Here is a 26365-nt window from a genome sequence, read left to right as displayed (position 1 = left end):
AGGATCTCTTTATTGCAATTGCATTCGCGACTTAACGTCGAGCTGGTGAAATATTACGCTTCTCGTTATAAGGTCTCGCTTAGAAGAAAATGCGAAATGCACGATCCCGTAAAACCAGATGAAATCGCGCCAATGGAAATTCCAATTAATGCAGTGAAAAGTTTGCGGAACTATACAGCTTTTAAGACATTAATTAATGAGAAAGAGCGCGACGAAATCTCTCTCTTATAGATATTTAAATAAAATAACTAACAGAATCTTATTCCTTGTTTTATCAAATGGACTTTACTCAAATGGCCTTTACTTTATTAGAATTTTAATTTTAATTGAGATATCGAAGATTGAAGAGCGAATCAAAGTGATCTTTAATTGAATTATCCTTAAGAGAAGATTCAATTTTATAAATGAGAGACAAAATGTATGCATTCTGCAAAATTAAAATTCAGAGATAAAAAATCTTTATTTGCCTCTATATCAAGTTAATATCGCAACAAACAAAATAAAATAATAATAATAATAATAATAATAATAATAAAAATTTACGTACTTATATTCATATGTTTTAGAAAAAAAGAAATATATATATATATATATATAATCCTATTTCACATGCATAACATCGTGTTATCGTGACTTAAGATATTCGCGCAGCAAGCGGAGATCTCTACGAAGTTGGATGATAAAAATGCCAAAAATTCCGTTTGATTATTCCCCCCGTATTTCGCAGTAACCCACAATACTTTATTTCGACTTTCCCGACAAGTTTCACGCTTCACGGACGTATATTGAAATTTTCGTCACACGCGCCGGGACGTAAGGGCCGTCCATATGTACGGCTAAACGATAAAGGACACGCTGCTTATTGCGGAACGGAAAGTCATACACTAGATGGAGATCGTTGTTTTCCCTTTATGGGGTGCGTGCAACTGCGAATGGAATATACATGAGCGGATCCGCGGCTAGGTATGCGAGGGGTACACATGAACACAGATAGTGTTAGCGCACCTAACACGCGGATCAAGAACCTTTCCAAGGAGATGCGCCCCAAGAGACCATGCAATGCGTGTATCCCTTTTACCGAATGTCTCGGGACGACCCTTAATTTTGTACTTACTATTGGTGCGACGGACTTTTGCCAGTTTCCCTGTCTCGTGGGAACCTCGCAAAAAAACGTACTAAATTCGGGAAAATGTTCGACTCTTTCCGGCAATGTTTCATGTTACGATGATTTAAAAAAATATTGATGAAGATACTCCACGTAAAAGATATCGTAATTGCGTGAGGGAAAAACATAATCCTACAATAAAAAGTAATCCCAGAAGGAATGTCTTTGCTGTTATATTTTTCGCTCAATGATGATTATTTTTTCACTTTTTTTCCTCCGACGATAAAAGTTATATTTTTTTTTTCATTTATGAAGAATTTTTTAGAGATGTACTGAGATATATGTATATATATGGCTTTGTTGTGTCATATAGATGGATTTTTACTGCCGCTGCAGAAACAAACATTCTGATGATTGTTGCGCCACCGGATCCATTTTAACGCGTTTTGCTCGTTACCGCGTCGTTGTAACGTTACGTTTGTTATATATCGCGTTAGCCGAAATTTATCGCTTCACCAGAATGCGAGGAAACACCGAGCGGCGAAGGTGACCTGAAATTTTCGGCCTCGGAGCAAAGTTTATCGAAATGTCGTTAAGCAGTTAACTCCGACACGGTCGATGGCGTCATTCGTTTTGTTACAACCGACGGTGCCAGGGCGCCACGTAAGTGCCTTCCGCTAGATGTTTAGGCTCGGAAAGGCGAAGCCGGTCACGTTCTCGATATTGGACGCGTTGCCACACTCTGTACACACTTCGAACCCTTCTTTCAACGGGGCGAGAATTATTAGGTCAATGAACTGGCCGAACAAGTTTTATAAAAGGGCCTGCGCGCTGCTTTCTTTAATACATCTTTATACTCTTATGAATTCTAAATTTTACTTACCAAAGTAATATAATGATTGTTTATTTAGAGATAAATGTTTTATATCAAAGATAAAAAATATATTTCCCGATAAATATTTTCTAGTAAAAAATGCTAATGCAAAATATATTTTTAATCTTATTTAACAAAATCTGTGCACTTAATTGACAAAAATTAAAGTAAGACTAACAACAATTAATGTCAAAATTGTTTCTGAAAATATTCTGTATAATTTCATGTTTTTTTTCTATATCTATATATCGTGTCTAGGATGTGCCCTCGTTTCTTCGAAAATTTAGTTTTGCAAACTTAATTTCTCTTCGCTCTTATATTTTTATCAGCCAACTGACATTCTGTTATGTCATTTAGTCTATATTATGTCCATTATGTCTATTATGTCATTTAGTGTAATGACTTAGCAATGACTTCCGATTAAATCAAGACCTTAAGCGATTATTCTGAAGCTTTCAATCCATTCTTTTTTCGCGTGTCACTCGAAAAATTTACAATGAAAAACAGATGAATAATTTCATGTAATTCTTGAAATTGTCGACTGTCAAGTGCATTTACGTAAACTTCAAATAGCATCAGAATTAATAAACTCTTCAAAATAAATATGTCTGTTTCTATTAGTTTTGTCTCGCGATATTTTCAATCAATGGCTTTCTGTTTCCATTTCTTTTTGTAATGTTTCTTTTTATACGAATTGCATGTCAGCTCGATCTCGAGTATTTACTGAGGCAAAATAGTTAAAGCTTTCTTGTCGACATATGTATTTTAACAAGATTAAAATATTTTAATTCAACAACCAATTAATATATACAATTTGTATCAATAGATTGATTTTACAGATAATCGAGACGAGTAGTTCGACTCGTTTATCTGTAAAGTCGATATATTGATACAACTGTGTGTAGCCAAAATCCATCAACCTTCAAATAATAAATTCGCAACTACTACATATGATGATTGCCATTTATCAATGTTTTCTTTTTTTTACTTAATTTACGTGATATTTCGAACAATTTATTTTAATACGCAATTGTAAAGATATTCTCTGTATTTTCTGAACGCACGATGCTAAACAAAATACAGCTTTAATTCTTCAAAGTACTCGAATATTGGAAAATATTTCGAATATATAAATACTGTAAATCATATTGACAACGTAAAGTTGTGTCAGATTGTAGCCAACAAACTGCATTTTCAAATCGCGCTCACGGCATACATTTACAGACATTTATATTAATATCCACTTAATTGTCTGCACAATACCTTCCTACCGCGAGAGGCTCGCCGCCGCGCATTCATCACACAAATGCATTTCCAAATAATCAACGTACTTCGTAAATGATAAATATATCTGGCAATAGATTGCGCGCGCCTGCTATGATTAATCGTTTCTCTTTTGACACGACCCTTTGCATTTATGAATCGCGACGACGCGAAGGCGTAGGGCGCGATCCCTCAAAGTCCTTTATCAGTATTCGCGCAAACTGCCATTGCACGTCACAGCGTGCATCGGTATTAATATTCGTTTATCGTCGTATCCACTTTCTGCATCTCCATTCTAACGACGCTTTCTCCATTTTATTCCATTTTTTTTTTTTTTTCAAGAATACAAAGCGACTCCGGTAAATTACATGCCCCGGTAAATAAGAAACGCGCGCAGATACTCGTGTCAATGACCGTCCGCACATTTAAAAACCTGCGTTTATTAAAAATTTCATTCTATTTCGTCTCCTTTTCTTTTTATCTCCGTTTGTTTAGATTTATACAATGGTTGCCAGTAACGAGCGTATATATCATTCTTAAAAATGTATTTTTTATTATGACACCGTGATGTAACATAACACATTTTATTATCAGATGTGAGCACAGCTGTGTATAATGAATGCGAATATTTTTTTTTATAAAACTAAATCAAATATGACAAAATGCAATTTCCATGTAATTCTGAATTGCTCAAATCATTCATATTTTTTCTATAATTCAAATTCTCGTTTTAGTTTTATTTGTATATTTTATTACATAAATTGTTAATATATATAAACAGAGAGACAGAGAAAAAGGAAGAAAAAGAGAGAGTGTGTGCATGTTCTCTTTTTAAAAATAAATCTACACACACACAGATACAACAATGTTTAACATGCGATAAAGATAAAAAAAAATCAATGCGAGTGATTTATTTCAATGATAAAAATTGTCTACAGTTATACAGAGTGCCCCATTTAAATCGATACACTCGATTTTTTCTGAAACTGCATGTGAGATGTTAAAATGCAGTTTTATAATGTTACAATATATATAGTTCCGAGAAAAAGCTATTTTTTATTTGACAAAATTCGAGTGTATCGATTAAAATGCAACATCCAGTAGAATTTTCTCAAATTAGCATCCTATTTTTCTCTTAAATATTTTTTTCGTATTAGCTCGTAGGAATCATTCTAATTGTAAGTGTATCATTTCACGTGAATGCCCCCTCGGTATGGGATACAACATGGCAGCTTAATGCGCTATATAGTGCGCCAGTCTAACACTACTTCGCGCCTCGCGTAAGCGAAGTTCGACCCCGAAGCCGCAGATTGATGCGTCGAATTATATTTGTCGCGCGGCACAGCTGCTGTCTAAATTATACGCTACATTTAGTCTCCGTTCTATCTCTCCGAACGTCCCTCGATCCCGTCGCGACTGTCCTCCCTCCGCTTTGATGTACTCTTAGGATCACGGCAGTCGATGAATTTTATTCCACTTTCGTGGCTGTCGAGTATCTTCTCGGCCGATCAAAATGTCGGATTATTATTAAGCTCTTTTTAACGAAAATTGTCGACTCATTAAGTGTATATGTATATTCATGATCGGTTGACATAAAGATTATAATTGAAATTGGAGAAAAAAGAAACCGATATGAATAGCCGCTATTAAAAAATATGTTTATAATATGTATGTAATACTTTGGTGCGTTTTTGTGACAAGTTTAATATTTTTCATAAAACAAATTTAACAAAGTTCAATAGAAAGATTTTATTCGCTGTAATTGAATTTAAAAGACACACGACTGTAAGGTCGAGCAAATAATCAAGGATTAAATTTTCGTTTATGAATAAATCACATTATCAGATATTTGATGGATTTTATATGTCTCATACTGAAGCTGAGAGGAGCTTCAACCTGAGACTTTGCGACACTAAATTTTATTCATCCCATATCTTCCATTATTCAAAACAGGAGTCCCTCAAATCTCAGTAAGAAAGACTAGTCTATGCAAACATTACCCTCATTTCCCTGAAGACATTTATTCTCAAGTGATTTCGATAAAAGCGAAAAAAATACTAGACGAGGGTCGACGTGACAAAATTTAAGCTACGATAGGATTTTGTTCCGTGAAAATTCGTTTATCCGCACAAGAATTAATGCGTAAAATTTGATCAGAATAGATTGCCTGTAATTCTCACTTTAAAAGTTACTATTCCAGTAAGCTCAGTATCTGATATTATTTTTTTTCTGTCAATTATATATATATATATTATTTAAATATTTAAAAAATATTTTATATACTTATATATTTTTCTATACGCCATCAAAAATATAGAAAAAAAGCATTCAGTAACAAATAGCTAATATATTAAAATATTATAAGATATTAATAATTGCAAAAATTATACAGAATTAATAAATGTACTTAATCTTAAATCTAACTTCTTTTACAGATTGCGGCGCACGGCACAAAATCATGATGTATAAAGATTTTTCCTATCATTTAACTATCATAGACTTTGTTCTATGAACTGTAAATCCTCGACTTTCTATATCGCTTCCAATGAATTCAACGCCTACGGCTACGCAAGCTTGATAACAGCAGCAGACAGCTGGTAAACAGAGAAGAAACTGAGGTCTCGGTGCATGAGAGAAGGGCTGGCGTTAATTCTATGGGACAGAATTTACGAACGACGCAAAGGGGGCATATTGAAAACACGGAAGATCATCTTTTATATTATATACTAGAATCACAATCGCCGAGAGTGATAAAAACCAACCTAAGTTACCTTTCAAGCGAACGCGAGATCACTAATCTTACTGTACGCATAATTCACGAACCGTTTAAACATATTTTGAGAATTTTCTTTTCGTTCTGGTATCTGTGGTATTTGCAAATCCATATTATCTCGATATTAAGATAAAAATTAATTCAAAACTCATCGAGTCAAAGAACACAATGTTAATCTATATAATATATTCAAATTGTATAAAGCAATATGTAATCTTTGCAAAAATAATTATTAGGCACAACTAAATTTTTATTCGTAATTTTTAAAGAAATATAAAAAAAATCTCAAAAAATTGGTTTTAGATATATACAGCTTGTAAAATATAAAAAAATTATAAATTTAGAATTCTTGTAAGTAATTTAAAAAAACATACAAATATTTAAAAGATACTAAAATGCAGATTTTATACAAAGTGTATGCTAAATATTCTGTTCCCCAAACTTTCTCAAATTAATTATTCATGAAATGGATGATGTGTTTATCATGGCTACCCTTGCTTGAATCACTCAATGCTATGATTCATCGTCCTTTCTTAATTTGAAAGAAATTGATTAATTACATTTAATTACATTTAAATCGTCGAGAAATTTGAGCGCGTGGCAATATTTAAATTCAAGCGTATTTATATAGAAATAATTATTGTTCGTAAATATTTCAATGAAACAAACAACCTGTAATTTCTACATATAGGTATAATCTGTCATTTCGATTGTGTCTACTTGAAATGTATAAATCGTGCACAATATTTGCTTTGATAAATAGTCATTATCTCGATATGCTTATGCATTGGTGAAAGATATAATTATTTGCGCGGTTTTTTCAATAATTTTCAGTTACAAATAAAAAGTCATTACGTTTGACATTTAATATTTGTTGCGATCGAATGTACAATTAGAGAAAAAATACGAACGATATATGAAGCTCGTTTGAAATATCTTTCGAAATACGATCTACAAGTACTAACAAATACTGAATTACAAGAAATACCAAACGATCTTATTTTCAAACGAACGATTAAAGAATATCAGTCGACGTACATTAATTAATTTTTGCGGATATAGTTAAATTATTTTTTAACAATTATTTTTTATTTAGCACCACGTGTTTGGTTTGCCACGGTTAAACGATGAACAATAGATTCGATATTTCTGTATCTCGAAAATAATTAATTCGGAAAGCATTATAATATTAAAATTGAAAGAGCAATTAATTGCATATAATCTTGCTAATTAACATAATTTATTCTTGTAACAATATAAACGTTGGAGCATTTTCGATTATTCGTTAAATTTATTTCGCGAGAAATAAATTCGGAACTAAGATATTTCGATGGCAATTAATTCGTGAAATAATTTGATATTAAGCTGGATATCAAGCTGATATTGAATTCTTACATTTTATTATTTTATTATATGGGTTATAATATTTCGTATGTTTAATGCATCTATATGCTAATTGATAGCAATAAATTTGATTAAAGTAAAATATTTAATTATGTCATACATCTGCATTTGATTTCGCGTAGTGGATATCATAACGGAAGTTAAACGAATAAAATTATAACATTAGCAAGCACACATTAAACCGAATATAATATGTGTGGCTCCTCGTAATTTATAATATTCAAAATATCATAGAAAACTTATATAATAACAACTCTGCTAAAATTGAAACTGAAATCTAATTAAAAAATTAATTAAAATTATTAATGTTTATTATACAATATATCGGTGTATTGATTCTATTTACATTTAGACCTGATCCGACATGATCGATATATCTAATTAATTACGTGTGTATGTATATGCATATATACATATATATATACATATATGTATAAGCTAATACTCAAAATATATTGACTTTAAATATACAATTACTTTTAAAACGATCAGTTTATTGCGAAAAATCATATGCGTATTATATCAAAATCTTTTAACACGATAAATAATGGAGAAAATATTTGTCCCAATATAATATTGTTTATACTTAGATATAATATAATTTAATATGATATGTCCTCTATTTAAATTTAGATATGATCAATATATCTAGCTAACTAAGCTGACCAATGATAGATTTTAATATATATGCAGTGTGTACACATATTGCTTTTAAAACTGTCGATTTATTGCGAAGCGAAAAATCATATGCGTGTTACGCGTCAAAAACAGCATGTTGAATAATGGAGAAAATATTTGTTCCAATACAACACCTGTCATATGAAAGTAAAAATGCCCCACAAAATTCCCTCCACTATAAAAGAAAAATGAAAACACTCGTGTGGTTACGAAAAAATAAAAAAAAATCAAAATGCTGAAATAATAAAAACGAACATGCGTGAGATAGAGAGAGAGCCTAGCTTTACAATTTTTATACTTGGGATTATTTAGTTGTTCCCGTATCACGATAAATACGTATTTCCGCAATATATCGCAAAAGAAATATTATCCCTACGACATCGTAAACTGAATAATTCATCAAATTTCGTCGAAGATGTTGCGTTCCACGCGATGACGCGACTGCTCGTGCGCATTAAAGTCGATAGCACACGCGGGAGCAGGTGGACTTGTCGATAGCATATCGATGATGAAGAGACCGTATTAGCGACATGCTGTTCTCCATGAAGATGTGGGTGACAGCGCGGGGTTCGCCAAGCTGACACGTGTTTTACGCGCAACGCGAGCCGCGCCGTGGGACACGGATCGAACCGGTGCGGTGGTGCGTGCGTGTATAGATAGATACGCGTGTGCGTGCATGCGGTTTCTTCCGGCGCATTTCCCCATGGGATTCGTCGGACAAACGTCGCGACTGGCTGCCGGGGAAATTCGTCGACCTTTACCGTAATAACCGTGGCCGTCGTCGGGACGACATTGTTTGTACCTCTTTATTTCCGTCGACGTCGCGCGCTTCTCATACGTGACTCGGAAAAATAAAGGGCGAGACAATCGTGACGAAAACTCGCGGAAGGAAGCTACAGAATGCGCGTCGTATACGGAAGAGAAAAAGTGCTATATAATTCTCGAGAATAACGGTAGATTTGCGATTTTTGGGATCATTATTTTTGACGTTCACACAGAGAGAAATTTCTCTTAGAATTTAATCTAAAAATCATGATAATCGTGGGACAATATGGTATGGAAAGAATTTTATGAGAATTTCTCTGATTAATATTTATCACAATAAAAAATAATATCTATCACAATAAAATATAAAATGTGTTTGATTATAATTTTACTAAAAGTACAGTAAAAGTATGGTAAAATTAATCAAATATATATTTTTAAAATTCTTTCCATATACCATATTATATTGTCTGACGATTACCATGATTTTCAGGGTAAATTCTAAGAGAAAATTCTCTCTGTGCATCGATAGCATTCCCAAAACTGCATCAAAGGGAAGATCACAAAATCTGATAATATATCCTTCGAAAGAGAGAGGAAATTTTATTACGACAGATGACAGATTCTTTAAGAGCAGCTTGACGTTTATTGCAGCTCTTTCATCCGCGCGATATTTCGTTGCGCGTTTCAGCAGCATCAGACACTCGCCAAATCTCCTCCCGGTGGGGGAGTTAATGTTGTCTCGTCTCGCGTCCCGGTCGAACGCGGGTTCGATCGATAAAATTAATCCATTTAGATATTTCAAATGAACCCGACGGGTGCGCCTGGATGCACCCCATCCGCCAGGGCTCACGGCGCTCCACATCGAGCATACAAATTCGAGTAGCGGCGAGTTTTCAAGTGGTCGATCGCCGAGCTCGGGCAACGCTCGGCTCGTCTGTCGACCTCCGTGGGATATTGTACGCAGGCACCCACGCCGAGTCCCATGAATTATGCATATTTTCCGCGATATGAGTGCCTGAGTGATGGCCCGGCACGTAGCTTTGACAGGCTGTAAATTAGAATGGGAAAACCTGCGGAGGCGGTCGCGGCCGTGCATCGCGATTTCGGCAAGCTATAACCGAAGAATGGGGCGACAATGGGGGGATCCGAAGTAGGGTTTCTTATTGTTAGAAGCATGAATATTCTAAAACACTCTCGCTAACCTAGTATCCTAGTATCTTATTCTCGCGTGTATATTAAAAAGACGAAAATATTTTTGTATCTTTAAATTTTTGTCTCTTTTGACATGGAATTTGTTATAATTTTCTAAAGAAATTAAATCAGAACGTTGAAAAATAATTATAATATATTATAAGCAAAATAATTAATTTGTGCGAAAATTGTTTGTGTGACAAACGTTGATGAAACATATTATTAATCTGCTTCCTATATGATGAAAAGAGCTTGATCGTAAAAAATGATTGCAACTGTGTGACAGGAAAGGATTGGACATCTCTGGTTGTTAGAATTAAAACGCGCATGCATCCTTGCCCACTCGTTAAGTTCCGAAAGAGAGTGGTGCATCCCGGAATCGTCATGCGGTGCGCCAATCCGTCAGCTGCGCTGATCGTGACACATGCGCGGCGGACGCATATCGGAAAAAGTACACAGCGCGACAGGAGGAAAAAGTAAAATATAAACGCGCGATGACTAGGTGCGCTTGTGTTTTTCGTCCGTAACAAATTGGTGAGATATGCGGACATGGATGCGTCGTGCGACACGTGTAGCTCGCGTGTTACAGCGTTTTGGAATCGGTCCAAGCGAGAGCCGATCCTCGATGATTTGTTATGGTATATACATATTTGAATAACGCCCGATTGTAATATCCATTACGATATAAAATGTGATAAAAGTATCTCCGTTAATATGTTTAAATTAACAATAATTTGGCGATTAATATATACGGTGATAATGGGAGACTTTAATGGGTTAATTTTGTAATAAAAGTATTTTCACCTGATTAGAAATTAAGTTTTCTCTAAAGAATATTTCATTTATCTCAGTATATGCGAAATATTTTGGCGTTTTGTAAAAAATAAGGACTCGATGACACAGAGAGTGTTTCGATCACGTTTTTGTTATATGAGAAATTGACCGATGTATTCGAGTACATACAATAAATACGAATATTCGATTCCCGTGTCACAGGTGATCCTCGTGTTGTTCTGCTTGTGTTAAAAGATACATATGCGATACAACACATGCTGTTTGCGATACAACACGAAATATGTATAATATTCTGTACAATATTCAAAAGAATAATAACTTTGCAATTTTTATACGCAATCACTCGCGTTTGCAAAATATTTTAACATTAACGATTGAAATATTTAAATATAATAACATTAGGATAGCATAAAGCATTCGAATGTTTTTCACGGAATATATAAGTTTATATATTCATATGTGTGCCTTTGATGTCTTTAAAACTGAGGATAAAATATAGTATGATATTTTTATTATACGAGACATATTTTTGTCTTTAATTTTCAAACTTTCTACTATTTGTCATGTGATTTTATACTTTCATCATATTGTGCATTGAAATTTTTCATCCTTTTATATTCTACATTATATTCAGAATACCTGAGAATATACTCGCACAAGTTCTTGCAACATTACATGATGCACTCTGATATTCTTTACATTCGAGTAAGATAACACAGACATCAATGTCATGAATATGATGGATATTCGCCTGCATAAAACAAAATGTGTCAGGCTTCTCAAGTTATCTAATAATGTAGCATATTTTTAAGAAAATTAGAAAGAATGCGAGATTTTATAAATTATTTTTAGAAAAACCTAATAAAAACGCTATAATTAATAATTAAATAATAAATAGATTCAATATTCGATTATTGATAAACCTGTATTTTCTGCGAAAATTATTGCGAAAAAAAGATATAATATTGCTATGAAATTATAATTATTTTCTTTTCCTTGCTCTTTTGCGCGCGTTTAATATTTTATACGCGAAATATCTCGGGCACTGACGTATTTCGTAGTTTATTCTAGAACAATGCGATGAAGAAGACTTTGAAAAACACGCGTCTGAAGGCAGTGACCGATTAATAACAACATGCACACAATAACGCGGCCGACTGTTGTCAAAAATGAATGAACACCGAAAACACTACAAGCGCGTGCGGGAGAAGGACATCTCTCAATGGTCATTATCCCATTATTGAACGATCAACCCGACCCTTTCGGAATGTTAAAGAGCGATCGAGTGTTTTCCGATTATTTTCCAAGCTACACGATATCCCGCTTAATTTTGACGTCGATCACAATGATACCTACATATGTACGCAAACTTTTCAATTGTTTATTTAAATGTTTTATTCTGAATCTTATGTAAATTTCATTTTGCGACATATCGCAAAAATGACGTAGAAAAGAAAAAGTCGCAAATTAACGACAACAGCGTAGCCATAACACGCGGCGAATCTGATCGATATTTTCATTGCATCTGTCGAATTTTACCCTTTCGCAGGTTGAACGCACCATAATTCCACTTCGCGATCCACCCATGATGCTTTTATGGGCCCTCACCCCCTCCGTCCCGTCCCATCCTCGATCGCCAAACAATACTGGAGCATATTGCCGCGTATTATACGAATTATTATGCATAGGCAGAAGCATCGGCCTTGAACAAATATAATAAATATACCGGGTGGTTAGATCGTCGGCTTAAATGCACACTGCATGTATACGGACGTACTAGACCTTATGGCGTCGATGTTTCCGCTTGCGCTACATTTACAGCGATTCTATCGGCATGAATGCGCTTGCCCGATGTATGTATCTAGGTCGAAAGATATGGGTCTATGCGGAACCTCGCGATAGTCGTTGTACTTTGACTAACGTACGAATCGATCGAGAGAAGGAGACGCGGGGATCAATCATGGAAAATGTTGAAAACATTTTGCGAGCGTGACAACGGTAATGGTTTATTAAAGTGCAAAGTTCGCCTTAATGCGAAATATACTTGGGGTAACGGGAGAGCTAAAAATATAATCGTTATGTGCGCGTAGCGAAAGGTCAGTGGTTTCGTTTATGCTCTAACGTATTGTTAAGCGTAGCCACTTTGCGCGAGAATTTGAATCAATTCCCTCGTATAATGATTTAAAACCCATTCTACGTCATCTCTGCAAAATTCGCGAAAATATTCCTCACTTTACTTTTCTCTCTCTCTCTCTCTATCTCTCTGGCAAATTTTAAATATATAAGAGATATTTTTACGATCGGAGTTTAATTTTGGAGCTCGGTTTGAAGGTTGCCTTTTGCAGAGGGAGCCTTCCAAGAGGTCTCCATGAGAAATACATGTAAACGCGACCGCGCATCTCGTATATATTTTCTCGAGCTTTGTAAGACGACTTGCATGGCATTTGTAACGTCGTCCCGAGGGTAGCGAAAGGGTTGCGAACCGCACAATAGCGTCTATCTCTTTCTCTCTTTCTACCCGCCCACGACTTTCGTCGGCAACGACGGCGTCCTCGGCATACATCGACCCGAATTCGTAAAATTTGCTCACAGCGCGCTTCTCTATTCGCTTTATTTCTCCGGGCTTTATCTCCTTCGGGATATCCCTTTACCACACATCGCCGAGAAACGGGTTATCGATTTGCTCGCGGCGGTATAAGCTTCAAAGCCAATTCATCAGGCAAGTCTCAAGACGACGTGAATCGGGACGACGGTGGCGTCGGAGGCGTCGCGACACGAATTCGCGACGTTAACCCAGATCGTCGTCCTTGGAGGTGGTCCAGCCGGTCCCGGCCGTCGGTTGCCAGGATACCCGGAGCCTGCCGGACGCCTGAGAGAGGATCGCCGCGGAAAATACGCGGATGACGCGTTTTTTTGTTCGACGCGAAACGGGATTCCGGCCAGCCCGGTATCTCTCGTAAAAGAGATCGCACAGAGTTTTCGCGCTTCGTATAAAAGGATAAAACATTACTGCCGCTCGTAACTCAAGTGACATAAGAGAGTCGGGGAGAAACAAATCTGTGACCGATCATGTTGTGAACGTGACTACGTTAATCCTTTTAGTCTACCGGATAATCGTGGATTAATTGTTCTCTTATTTGTAATGGAGAAATAATGTATGTCGTAACATCTCGTATTTCTTATTTTTATATTTATTCTATATATTTCTTTTTATATTTTGTTTATATTTAATATTTGTACTTTTTATATTTCTGTGTTTACTCTTGTATTTCTTTTATATTTATTGCTAAAGACGCAAATAAATATATTTTTTGATATTTTTCATACCCTTGCAAACTAAAGAAACATTTAACAAATTCATATACTGTTGATATTTTTGCTTGTATTATAACAACGTATCATCGACCAAACCACTCTATTACGACACAAAGGAAACTTTTTCCTGAATATCTATACTTTAGGCGAATTGCACTTTTTGTTTTCCCCGTTCTCTCGTGTGATACTCAGAGTACAAACTGCAATTGTTAAACTGTAGTGGCGAGAATTTCATTGCACTTGGCACGCGTTATTGTGTGGCAAAGTGTACTTGAAAATTTTCCGTCGGGAATTGAGATTTTCCGTATTGTTCCACGTTTTGTCTCTTTCTCTTGCATTCGTAAACATTTCTGCGAGAGTAGAAGGAAAACATTTATAAAGCGAATATAAAGTTTCGTTTGTTATGGGAATTATGTCTCTTAAAACAACAGTACTGCACATTATGAATCCAAATTCAAACTTTTAAAAGTTTACCATGCTCTTTCATCACACACATAATTTTCTATTTTTTTCACACTTTTCTCTTTAAAAAAATGTATTTTTTTAAAATGTTTTAACGTTACACAAAAAAATTTTATATATACAAAGAGATATAAAATCAAATTAAATTAATTTCATCGCGGAATGTAAGCTTGTTTCAAAATATGCATTGATTTGTGTGTGTCAAGGAATATGTAAGAAAATAAATAACGCAAATTTTTCGCATCTAAGAATCCATTAAAAAAAAGTATAGAGAATCTCAATATTTCTATTAATTATTATATTCACTTTTGTGTGCAAATTTAGATGGCGCATCTTCAGCATTAAGTTCTCTTGCGCGAATGCCTTCACTTATGTGCGCTAGACGATGTTTCGCGAGTAAAAGGGCGATGAAAGGCGCGCCTTGTACTTAAGGGAAAGTACGTATCGAGCAAATGAGATATAAATTTCCTCTCCCGTTTCGTCGATCATTTATTCGACGGTTCTCGATCGGTCGCGGATGGAGAAGCACGGCAAGAGAGCCAGGGGCGATGTACACTTAAATAAAGGGTCGCCACGTCGCTCGTGGACGTTCTAAATAGATGGGCAATGGGTTCTTGAATTATGAGCGTCCGTATCGAGTTGGCCTAATGCAATTATCCCTTTTAGAGTATATTGGCTCCATTTGTGTATTAAAATTGAACGCAGCCGCGTGTACTTGGTTGCATTTCTATTAAGTTCGATTAAATGGCCTTTAATTTGAGTAAAAGGCGAGTGAAAAAAATCTATGAAAAATAGGTACAGATACTCATACCATTGCAATACCAAGCACGAGCATTATGGATTATGCTGTTTTATTATGTTGAAGAATGCGCTTTTGTTCCAAAGAGAATCTCGCATGCAATTTATTTTGAAATAGTTTACGAAATAGATTGTAGAATATAGCTATGAATAATAATTCCGTTCCATAATTTTAAGTTCATGCAATATTGCTGTTAAAGATACACAGCAATTTGAAAATTGAGCATTAAATATTACATTAGCTTCTTTCAATTCCGAAGAAATTAATTAATGCTATTGGGGTTGTCGGTCGCGAAAGAATGGTTCGCGACTGTAAAGAAAAAAAATCGACAATTGTCTTTCGCATCATATAACTAGCACACAGAATGAAAAAGTCTGCGTTTCACAACGCCCGCGGGGTTCTCGTTGCAGACCAGGATGTTTGCGGCTAACGTCCAAGATCCAATTATAACAGTAAAGTATTTTTAGAAGATAACTCAACTCTCGTAAAAAAATATAGCTTCTCATCTTTGCTATATTTTTACGACGTCTGCGTAATAGTTTATCCTCTTACCTTGTCAGACTGCATTCATGGAAGCATTTCGAGCATGGACGATTTCAGGACACGTCTGCTTGCGAAGATTCCATATTTTCGATATGTCGAGTAATCCTGAAAAAAATCAAGAACATCACACATTTCAGTATATTTGTGAAAATATCAAATGCGTTTAAATATTTTAATTTATAATACTCTGTAGAAGCATTAATCGTTTATGCAAAAGTGCAAAATTTCAAAGGATAAAAATTATTCATATCAAAATATTGTTTAACGTAATAGAATTACTTTAATATAATAGCTCGTCAAAAAATCAATATTTATTTATTATGAAATTTTTTCGAGAATTAATTTTCCCGCATTTTAATACGCCGTATACACATATGTATGCGTTACATAATCTAGATGTAAAAAAAAAAAATAAATTCGTGCACAAAAATATCTTCGGCTGCTATAAAAAGCGAACCGAGCCGCAGAAATCGAGTGTGCGAGCGGCTTTCGCGGTGTATCGAAAATTGCACGTTTCACCGTGTGGTATCAGGGAGAAAACTGGGATACGCGCGGGAAACTTTCGTCTGGGATTTACACGAGTTTTTCGTGCGGCATAGCCATCGATAAACGCGGCAAGGATATGGCTCCGAGATGCCTTTGTACAATTCGTCCGGCCGCAGACAGTAAAGATAGCGGCTTTAGTAGCATCCCTGGCCCAAAGGGGGAGGAAGAGAAGGGGAGACTCTCGCTTCGCGGGTACAAATTCGAGGACTCCGGTAATTCCGCGATACGAGCGGCAACGAGGGTAACGAGCTTCCCGCCAGATTATCTGGCCGACGGCGAGGGCGCGGAGGATTGTGTTGGCAACGTGTGTATCCTTCTTCTACCCTGCTAACCGGAGTGAGCGCCTCGCGGAAATATCGATTGCTCCAGCTCTTGTTTCTCTCTCTCTCTCTCTCTCTGCATGAGGTCTTCTCTCCGTGCGGCATTTAACAAGCGCGCGTTACGATAGCCCCTTTTAAAAGATCGTACTTCTGACTTCAATGGGCCGTGTAATCGGATTAGGATCGACACAATGCGCCTGTGCCGCGAATGTATAACGTTCCACGTCGATTCCATCTGCCGGCCGTCACGATACAGGCGATACATATGTCCGGCCTATCGATCGTCGCACCACTGTGATCCAGGGCTTTTTCCAAGGATCGAAACTCGAGGAGATATAATGCGAGATGATACGGAATGAAATAATAATCAAACGAGAAAGAGATTTGAGACGAGGAAAACAGATGCGAGATGCCAGAAGCAGATTTCGATTTAGAGAGAAAAGAAACAGAATGCAAGCATACATTTTAAGGTTGTTAAACGCATCCTAGTGTTAGAGAAATATTAATAAAAAGTATACAATTATACACATGATCTAAAATGTGTTTGCAATTTGTAAATTGCCTTGTTTGTCACAAAAGCGACGTTATCGCTATAAACGATCGCATTATCTGATAATAATGTGGCACATGTGATAATACGATATTGCAGTTAGTCTCAGTTCTAAATACATACGTACTCATCAAAATATTGATTTACGATTTCTCTCGCAAGAACGCGTAGAGTGCAAATAATAGAGAGGGATAGAGAATATTCGCATTACGAAATTGTTTGCTCCTAACCGAAAATTTATTGCTACTTATCGTTGTTTATCTCTTTCTTTCTCTCTCGGATATCTGCGATAAGCAAACTAAAATTGCGAACATTAAAATGAAGCATTATACAGTCGCGATAATTAACACCATGTTTCAAATGTGCAATTCGCGTATAGCCGGTGGATGTTAAATCAACGTAGGATCTCTTTCACAAAATTATACACAAACTTATAAAATTAATTCGTTACTCGTTCAATATATTTCGCGGCGTCACGAGAGCACGAACGATCCGTCAACGTCATCTCGGATAGCGATTATGCGTACCCGAATGAACCGTTAATTATCAGTTGCAGTCTGCACGCTTCTCAGAACCATACATCAGCATCGGGCCCTTGGCGTGTCTCGAACGAAAGCATATTACTTCGCAATAATAATATTTACGAATTTCAGATCGGAGATTCGAGCTCGTATCGCGGACGTATTAAATTTGCCATAAACAGCTGCATCAAGTAACGTATATGTATATATACACACACGGAGCATTTCAAACTCTTATTATCAGTACCGAGAACAGTCGAGCCGTTCTAATACTATTATCTTATTATGCATAATCACAAATATATATTCGATAAGAGATGAATAATCGAGAGTTGTTAGATGAGATTATTTCTACTTGTAGTCCAAAATTTGTTGCTGGAGTTGATTTTTATTTAATGCTTGTTTTAAAAAATTGATTTTAATTTAAAGTTTAATTACCGAGATATTTAATAAAAATATATATATAATATTATATAAATATTGAAAAAATAATCAAATAAAGTAATGTTTAAAAATATAAGTATTTTTAAAAATAAATTTTAATTTAAAATTTAATTACCAAGATGGTTAATATAAATATATATAATATTTAATAACTGAAGAAAGAGATATAAAATCAAATAAAGTAATATGTAAAAAAATATATAGAATAATATTTAAAAATATTGGTTTTCACAATTTTATATACACAAATCTATTGCGCAAATTTTGTAACACGACGAGATATCTAAGATTATATATAGATTATATAAATTCATTATATAAATTCAATATATATATGGTTATATTTGAGAAAAAAAATGGTCTACCGTGCATATCCGTTATGCATCTCATTTGTTTCGTTTTCCCGAGTGCAGTCTCTCGCAAAGTGCTGCATAAAATTCAGTATGGAGTGTTTATGCCTTCTGGAAAACGTAGGTGGTTATTCAAAATGAAACAAATAGGTAAACCCATTTTTAGGATGCTGCAGCAGTAAAGCGGACTTCCACGCGTTTTAAATTATTCACGTCGTTTCTTATTAACCGAAGCCTTATATTCCATTGGAATACATGTTTCTCTCCTCTCTGAACACATTTTCCTCTTATCCGCGAATTACCATAATTTGCCAGATCCGACAGTGCAATTTTTCGTTTATATTAAGTTCCGTTATGTTAAGTTTTATGTAAGGCCACGACTTTAATCTACGAGTATTCCCGCGAACAGTGCGGACTGTCGCGTTCGTGCCGCGACTGCGAGAAGACCGCGTCGCGTTAAATAAGTGAGCGGTTCTTCGTGTCGTGGAAGAAATTTTGCAGCAGCCAAACGAATTTGGGAGTTCGCTCTCCCGGTTCTCTCCCAGTAAACTTGGCTCGAGATCGACGAACGGTTCGTCAATCAGTAAGTTACGGTCGACGTCCGGGCTTTACGGGCCCCCATACGTCTCCTTCGTCTTATCGGCGCACGCGAAGAGGACGAGAAATAAATCCGTCCGTTCTCCCCCGACCCCTCAAACCAAACTTCTGCCTTCCGGCCGTCGCAAAGTGTTTATACTCTCGACAGAAGCGAGAGAGAGAGTAAAGAGAGAGAAAGAGAGACAGAGAGAAGCGAAACGAGGTGGGTGCGAAAAAGGAGACAAGAAGCGTGGACACAATGCCGCCCTTTTACAGCAAGAAGCAGTCACCGTCGGCGTTTGAAAGTTTCCCCCTTGGAAAAATATCACCTTCTTGCTCGGGGGACCAAATAAATGTAACTCCGTTACCGCGAGAAGCCTGTCGCGCCTTGGCCTCGCCTCGGAGACTCGGTCTCGATATCTTCCCGTGTACTCCCTTCCTCTCGGAAACTCGTGAAGATTGCACCCCTAGCTTATCTAACGAAATCGGAACCGACTTCTGAAATTCCAACAAGGAATTCCCTATGCATAATACGGATGCGCGAATCGATATGAATAAATTGGAAAATTAGTAATAAAGTTAAAAGAAACGTATTTTGTGCAATTAATACATTTGTAGAGACTTTTTGACAGTAACAATAAATCGATCGCCTAGTTCGAGATATTATTGTATTGAATGTGCTATAATTGAAAAATTACATCGCAAAGTTCGATAAACGAAGAGATTCCGCACGAACCAATGGAACGTTATCGTGATCGCTGATATAATTTATTTTCCAACTTATGGGGGCAAAGCGAGAAAACAACGTCATTAGTAATAGCGTGTGTGTATGTAAGTTTCTATTATACATATATGATTGCACCAGTGAAAATATTCGATATTTCGCAAATTAAAAATTGATTACAAATTCTTTGGCCATTACATACCTATACAATCAAGGTGAATATTTTTTCCATCTCGTCTCGTCAGCAGATCAAATATATCTCTCAAAGCGGAACTTTTTGATATTTAAGAGAATATAAAAAATTATTTATAAAACAAAAATAAAATATTGAAAAATATAAATATAAATAATAATCCTCATTTGGTCGATTAAAACTAAACGTAACAACGTATTCTGCAACCATTATTAATCAATAATGATTTTATGCTTAAAATTGTGGCGGGAGCGGTATCAGGTATCAGGTCTTTGCTCGACGATTGAACGGTAATCACGATTATTTCGCGGTAAACACGCCGACATCAAACGGACCCCTTTGAAATGCGCATCCGTCTCTCTCTTTATTTCCAGTCGCGTTCTCCTCTCGTGTATTTACCTCTGCTGCGTTAACGAGTTTCGCGTACTTGCCCAGCCTCCAGGCGCTTTTCATATCCCTGTGCACAGTCCATGCGCGTGGCATCAAAAAACATCACCCGGACGGTTTTCGTTCCTTCTTTGCGAGCAGTCAGCCGAGCGTCCAGCCTTCCATCCAGGTCGTGTCGAGTCGAGGACGAGGACGTTGCCGGGGTGTCGCCTTGGAACGATACGGCATTCGAGGCGCGTAATGACGGCGCAACCTCCTTCTTTCTTCCCGGTGCGCTGCATCAGATCTCATCTCTCTTTTCCTCTACTCCGTTTCCTCTCTCTCGCTCTTATTTCTTCGTAAACTAGGTATCCCCCGTTTCATCCGCCCCCGTTCGTTTTATCCGTCCCGCTTCTGCTCGCGGATGAGCGGCGACGACAGACACCGTTCTTCTCGTTCTCGTCGGTGGAACGAGGCGAAACCCTTTCGAGAGACGGCGCCCGCCTGGCTGCCTGCCTTTTAGGCGCCGGCGAACCTGCTCCCACACAATTGCATATACACGTACATACATACATACATACATACACACACTGGTGCATATAGTACTCGATGAACGAACGAGAAGGGAAGGTGGGGGTGGTAGAAGTGGAAATAGCGAAAGCGAGAAGAGGGAGAAGGGGTGAATGCGGACGAAGAGGATCGGGTTCATCACTCATTTTCTAGCTCGATGCGACCTTTCTTCCCCTTCTCTTCCGTTCTCTTGTCTCCGACCATAATATCCCTTCGTCCTATCAATGATCGACCGAATTACAGTCGGCACGATAGTATGCCTCGGATGCAAAGCGCGCACCTGTTGGCAATTTAATCGCGTAGCGGTTCTGGGAGGGATGAGATTGATCGACGTGAAATTGCCGCGGCGATTACAAGGGCTGTTTGTATTTGTTCGGGAACGATTAATCGTCGTTAATGCAAACTACTCGCAAGTTAGATCGGAAAACGAGGAAAAAAATACAGAGGCTTTCTCTCTTCAAAGATTCTCGAGAAAATATAAAATTGCAACGAGGGACGCGCGCGTTAAATGAGACGTTGTTCATTCGTTGAAGATGTAAGAGCATCTCGTCTTGTTTCCGGGAAAATCCAAATTTTCTACCGGATAAAATTGCAGACAGCTGTGTCTCTCTCTCTCCCCCCTTCCCCTCTCCTTTGCCCACCCCTCCGCGAAAGGTACTATTTCATCTACTTTCTTTCCAGTTGCCTCCCTGAAGATTGATACTGAGAATGATTCATCGTGACCATTTATTTCGCCCTTACGTTCCTTCGTATTCCTACTTTTTCCTTCCTTTCTTCAAGCAAAGTTTTTCCTCTTTACACGGGAAAACTTTGTTTGTACGTCGGTAATTATACGTAAATATACAATCACGTGCAAAATATAGATGAGCATTCCTAACTATATTTAATGTATTATGTTATTCATTTGACGTTTCAAGTTGGAGAAGAGAGATATATTTCTTTTAGAATATTTTTAAGATATTTTTAAGATATTGGAAGAAAGAGAGGAACGTGAGTCAGAAATCTGATTTAGAATAGAACAGGATATGATTTCATAAATCAGATTTTTGAATTTTATTCTGCACAGATTCTCTTATCGAATCGGACTTCCAATTCAGAAACTGGCAGCTTCATTTCCTTGAACATCTTTGAATATCTGAGATTCGAGAATCTAATTCACATAGGTAGTATTCTACCCTCCCTTAGGAAAATCTTGCCTTTTCTCAGGTTCTTTTATAAATGTGCCTCGTAATCTATACCATTACTTTACATCAACGTAAAGAATCGATTGCGTATTAAAAATGGAGAAGCACAACTTCTTAAACATATTTCAGTCTGCACAGATATCGACGAGTCAATGAAACGTTATATTTTTGTTTATTTATCGAGGAGAGTCTGCCACGTCAGTTTTCTGGCGAAAGATTATGGAATAAATATTTAATTTAACAGCAGTTGTGCGCGCGCTCTTGAAGAGGAAGAGCAGCGCATTATTTGTCCCTCATAAATTTATGTCTCGCATCTCTCACCCTTCCTTCCTGCCGTTTATCCCTACTACGAGCTTTCGGCATTGCTTTTTTATGCACCTAAGAAGATTCAAGTATTTAATAGTTGACTCTAAACAAATATTTCGAGATATTATTTAGCCCGTCATCATTCAGTCTTTGATATATATTTTTTGCTATTTTCCGTCTCTCTATCTCTCGTTTATAATTGCAACATGTATGTACAAGGATCTAGCGATTAGTGTTTATTAATCCCTATCGCGACAACAGAAGATTAAACGAGACAATTGAAGAACGATAAAAATGTGGACAATTTACGAATCGATTCTATATAGAATACACAGGAATTTATATTGAATCATTTCTTTGCGAATTTTTTTATAAATTCTATTGCAAACCTAAATATAAAAAAATAAAATTAATTAATTTCTTCCTGTTTTCACAATTGTTTTCTCATTATTTCGCGTTTTTAATAAATTGAAAAATGTATTGCAATATATACAAAGACTTTTGAAATGCTATGATTTTATATAGAAATTAATATTAATATCATAAAAATATTTTCTTTCTTCTGAAATTTATTTTTTTTAAATATTGAAAAAACCAAGAATACTGTATTTTAATAAAGTTGCAGAAATTAGTAAAAATTAAACCATTACGGTATTACTTCGTTTTATTACTAAAATAACGACGGCTTCTTATCACAAAAAATATACTATATCGTTATGAAAAACGCCGAGCACTTGGGTGAAACGAGATCCATTTTCGGCGCTTCGTAAACCGTTGGAATACCACTGAATGGCGTGACGGGTTCTCTAAGAAGGGCAACTTTAAGACGATAAAACCTTAGCGCCGTGTTTAAGCAGACGCCGCGCGAGAATTACGATCTATCATCTTAGCACAGACGCGCCTCGTTTTACTTCGGATGAATTAGTAGTAGTAGAAACGGAACGCTTCAGTGCTTCGCTAGTGAATTGTAAACAATGCCGAGAATGTAAATTTCAAAATAATCGCGGATAGCGTCGTTCAATTAATGCATGATTTCCGTGTGATTTTTTTCATATATCGAATCTTATTATTCAAGCCACGTGTATGACGAGATGAAGCTCTTATTCTTTTCCAAAAATCTAATAAAAATGACTTGCTCAATTTTCGACTTAAATCGCCATCAATCGTCCCCTAACAAGCATGGGCCTTTTTATTGCCAGGCGATCGATCAATACACAGACGTTACGAAGGACAGAGCGAACGTCACCACTCGACTTCACACGACGGGAAAAAAAAAAAAAAAGACGTGAGAGCATCCCTTGTCCACGATTGTAGCCTTCGATGTAAACAGACCACTGACAAATGATAAACAAGCGGAACGTCAACTGTCTGCATCTCTTATCTCTTCTGCTCTTTCTTCGTCTCTCGGATCATCATCATATAAGACGCGTTTTCTCGCGTCACGAAAGACGCCAAGGGTCTAAACTGTATACCACGCGAGGGTCGGCAGGTTTATTTGGAAAAGGACGATCCTCTTGAGAGAAAGACGACGTAGAGGCCGTAACCGGTGATGGGGTTTTGTATACTTGTCGAAATAAAAGGGGAGGCACACTCTCGAGGCTGCATCGGAGCAGCATCACTTCGAAATTGTGACGTCGTTGCGTGTGACGGAACAAAGTAATTGAGAGATAATTGCTTCGCGTTAATTGATTGCCACAATGACATTAAGAAAGTTTTATAACGTAATAATAATAACGATAAAAAGTATGTTGCGATTTTTAAACTTATCGTAGAAAATTCAATGCGTGTCAATTTATATTCGAAAAATATATAATATTTTAGCTGATTATTATTTTTTTTTTCAAATAATTTAACTTGATAAATTTTTTTATTCCTCCTGTGAAAGAAATCCTTGTCCATTCTTCTACGTGATATATAATGATAAATAGATTTTCCGCCCGTTTCCATATATTTGTATCGAATATGTCCTTGTGTAAACTCGAATTAAACCACGCTATATATTTGTGTACCTATGAGCTTATGAGTAATTGTGTACATGAGAGACGTAATTACGGATCTTAACACCGTAGCAATATTTGCACGAATTTACAACGTAAGTACGAAATACGTTATCAATCTTGGGAATTTTAGATAATAACGACGACGACTGATTATAGCTATTCATTCGTGAACGAGAAAAACTCTGATGATGTCGCAATGTGTTGTAAATTTCGTGACATTAAAGGAATTCGTTAAATGACGACACGTGATATAATAATAACGAAAGCTGACAAGTATAAATTTACGCATGCCTTCGCCATGAGTTCCGGAAATTAATTGAGCCGAAGAATTTTCGTGCAACAGTGCAATTAAAAGCTAATCGCAGTAAATTTAATCATCATTTAGCTCTACTAAATAATAGAATATGCGATAACGTAATATATAATAATGAATATTATCTAATCAGCTCGACAACAACGAGCGAGAGAAAGAGTGATATATAAATTTGAACCTAAATAATTGTGATCAACAATTCAGTAAAATAAATTGAAAAAAATTAGAAAGATGAAGCAAAGAATTATATATACACGGAGAGAATTTTCTCTTAAAATTTATATACCCTGAAAATCATGATAATCGTGAGACAATATGGTATGGAAAGAATTTTATGAGAATTTCTCTGATTAATGTTTATCATAATAAAAATAATAATATCTATCAAAATCAAATATAAAACATGTTTGATTTTAATTTCACTAAACTGCGTAGTAAAATTAATAAAAAAAAATTTTATACTTTATTGTGATAAATATTAATCAGAGAAATTCTCGTAAAATTTTTTCCATACCATATTGTCCCACGATTATCATAATTTTCAGAGTAAAATCTAAAAAGAAATTCTCTCTGTGTATGTATATAATATCAGTAAATTTTTGGAAAATAAAAAAAAAATTTTTTTTTCTAAATAATATACACATTTATAAATATATAAATATAATTGTGTATATATTTTTGATCAGTAAAATAAATTAGAAAAAAATTAAAAAGAAAAAAAATCTTGTTTCTCTTTATTTTTTTTCCAATTTATTTTACTGATCAGAATTAGGACGCCTATCACAGTCATGTAAGCTAAAGTCTATCAATCCTTTTTCATATTGTCCTGCTGTGCCAAACTGATTAGTGTTCATTTTTTATCACTAGAGCATATTGCGTCAATACCCAACGTTATACATGGCAACTGCATAAGCCGCTGTCATAAATCGCCGATTTTTGCATATGTCCGCGGGCAGAGCATAGAGCGAAACAAATTCCAAAAACAAGATTGCTGCATATATGTATATATCCTATAAACAAAAATCCCTTGCTGTCGGGAGATTTATATTCGTTTGGGAAAGTGTGTTATGCCCGTGTTTACGAGCATACGATGCAGCGACGTAGGAGAGAAAATAAATGGTCGATCGAGAAAGAGTCGATATATATGGAAGGTAAAGTGCAATATTGGGCCCCACGTGTAAAAGAATGTAAACTAACGAGCATAGTTTAATCTAAGTTATAAATAGCATATACGTGTTTGTACTTTCATATCAATCTAAATTGAAGAATAATAGAAAGAAAATAAAGCCCCTCTCTCTCTCTCTCTCTCTCTCTCGCTCTTGCTCTCTTTCAATACTAACTTCAGTACTAACTTTACCGTTACATTAAAAATTAGAAAGAGAGAGAGTATGTATGTACGTAGAGCTTCAAAAATGTACGTAAATGACTTACT

This window comes from Prenolepis imparis, unplaced genomic scaffold (genome assembly GCF_030444845.1).
Source record: "Prenolepis imparis isolate NDT839.2.m4 unplaced genomic scaffold, iyPreImpa1.0 SCAF_10, whole genome shotgun sequence".
Lineage (NCBI taxonomy): Eukaryota > Metazoa > Arthropoda > Insecta > Hymenoptera > Formicidae > Prenolepis > Prenolepis imparis.
This window is presented reverse-complemented; position numbering follows the sequence as displayed.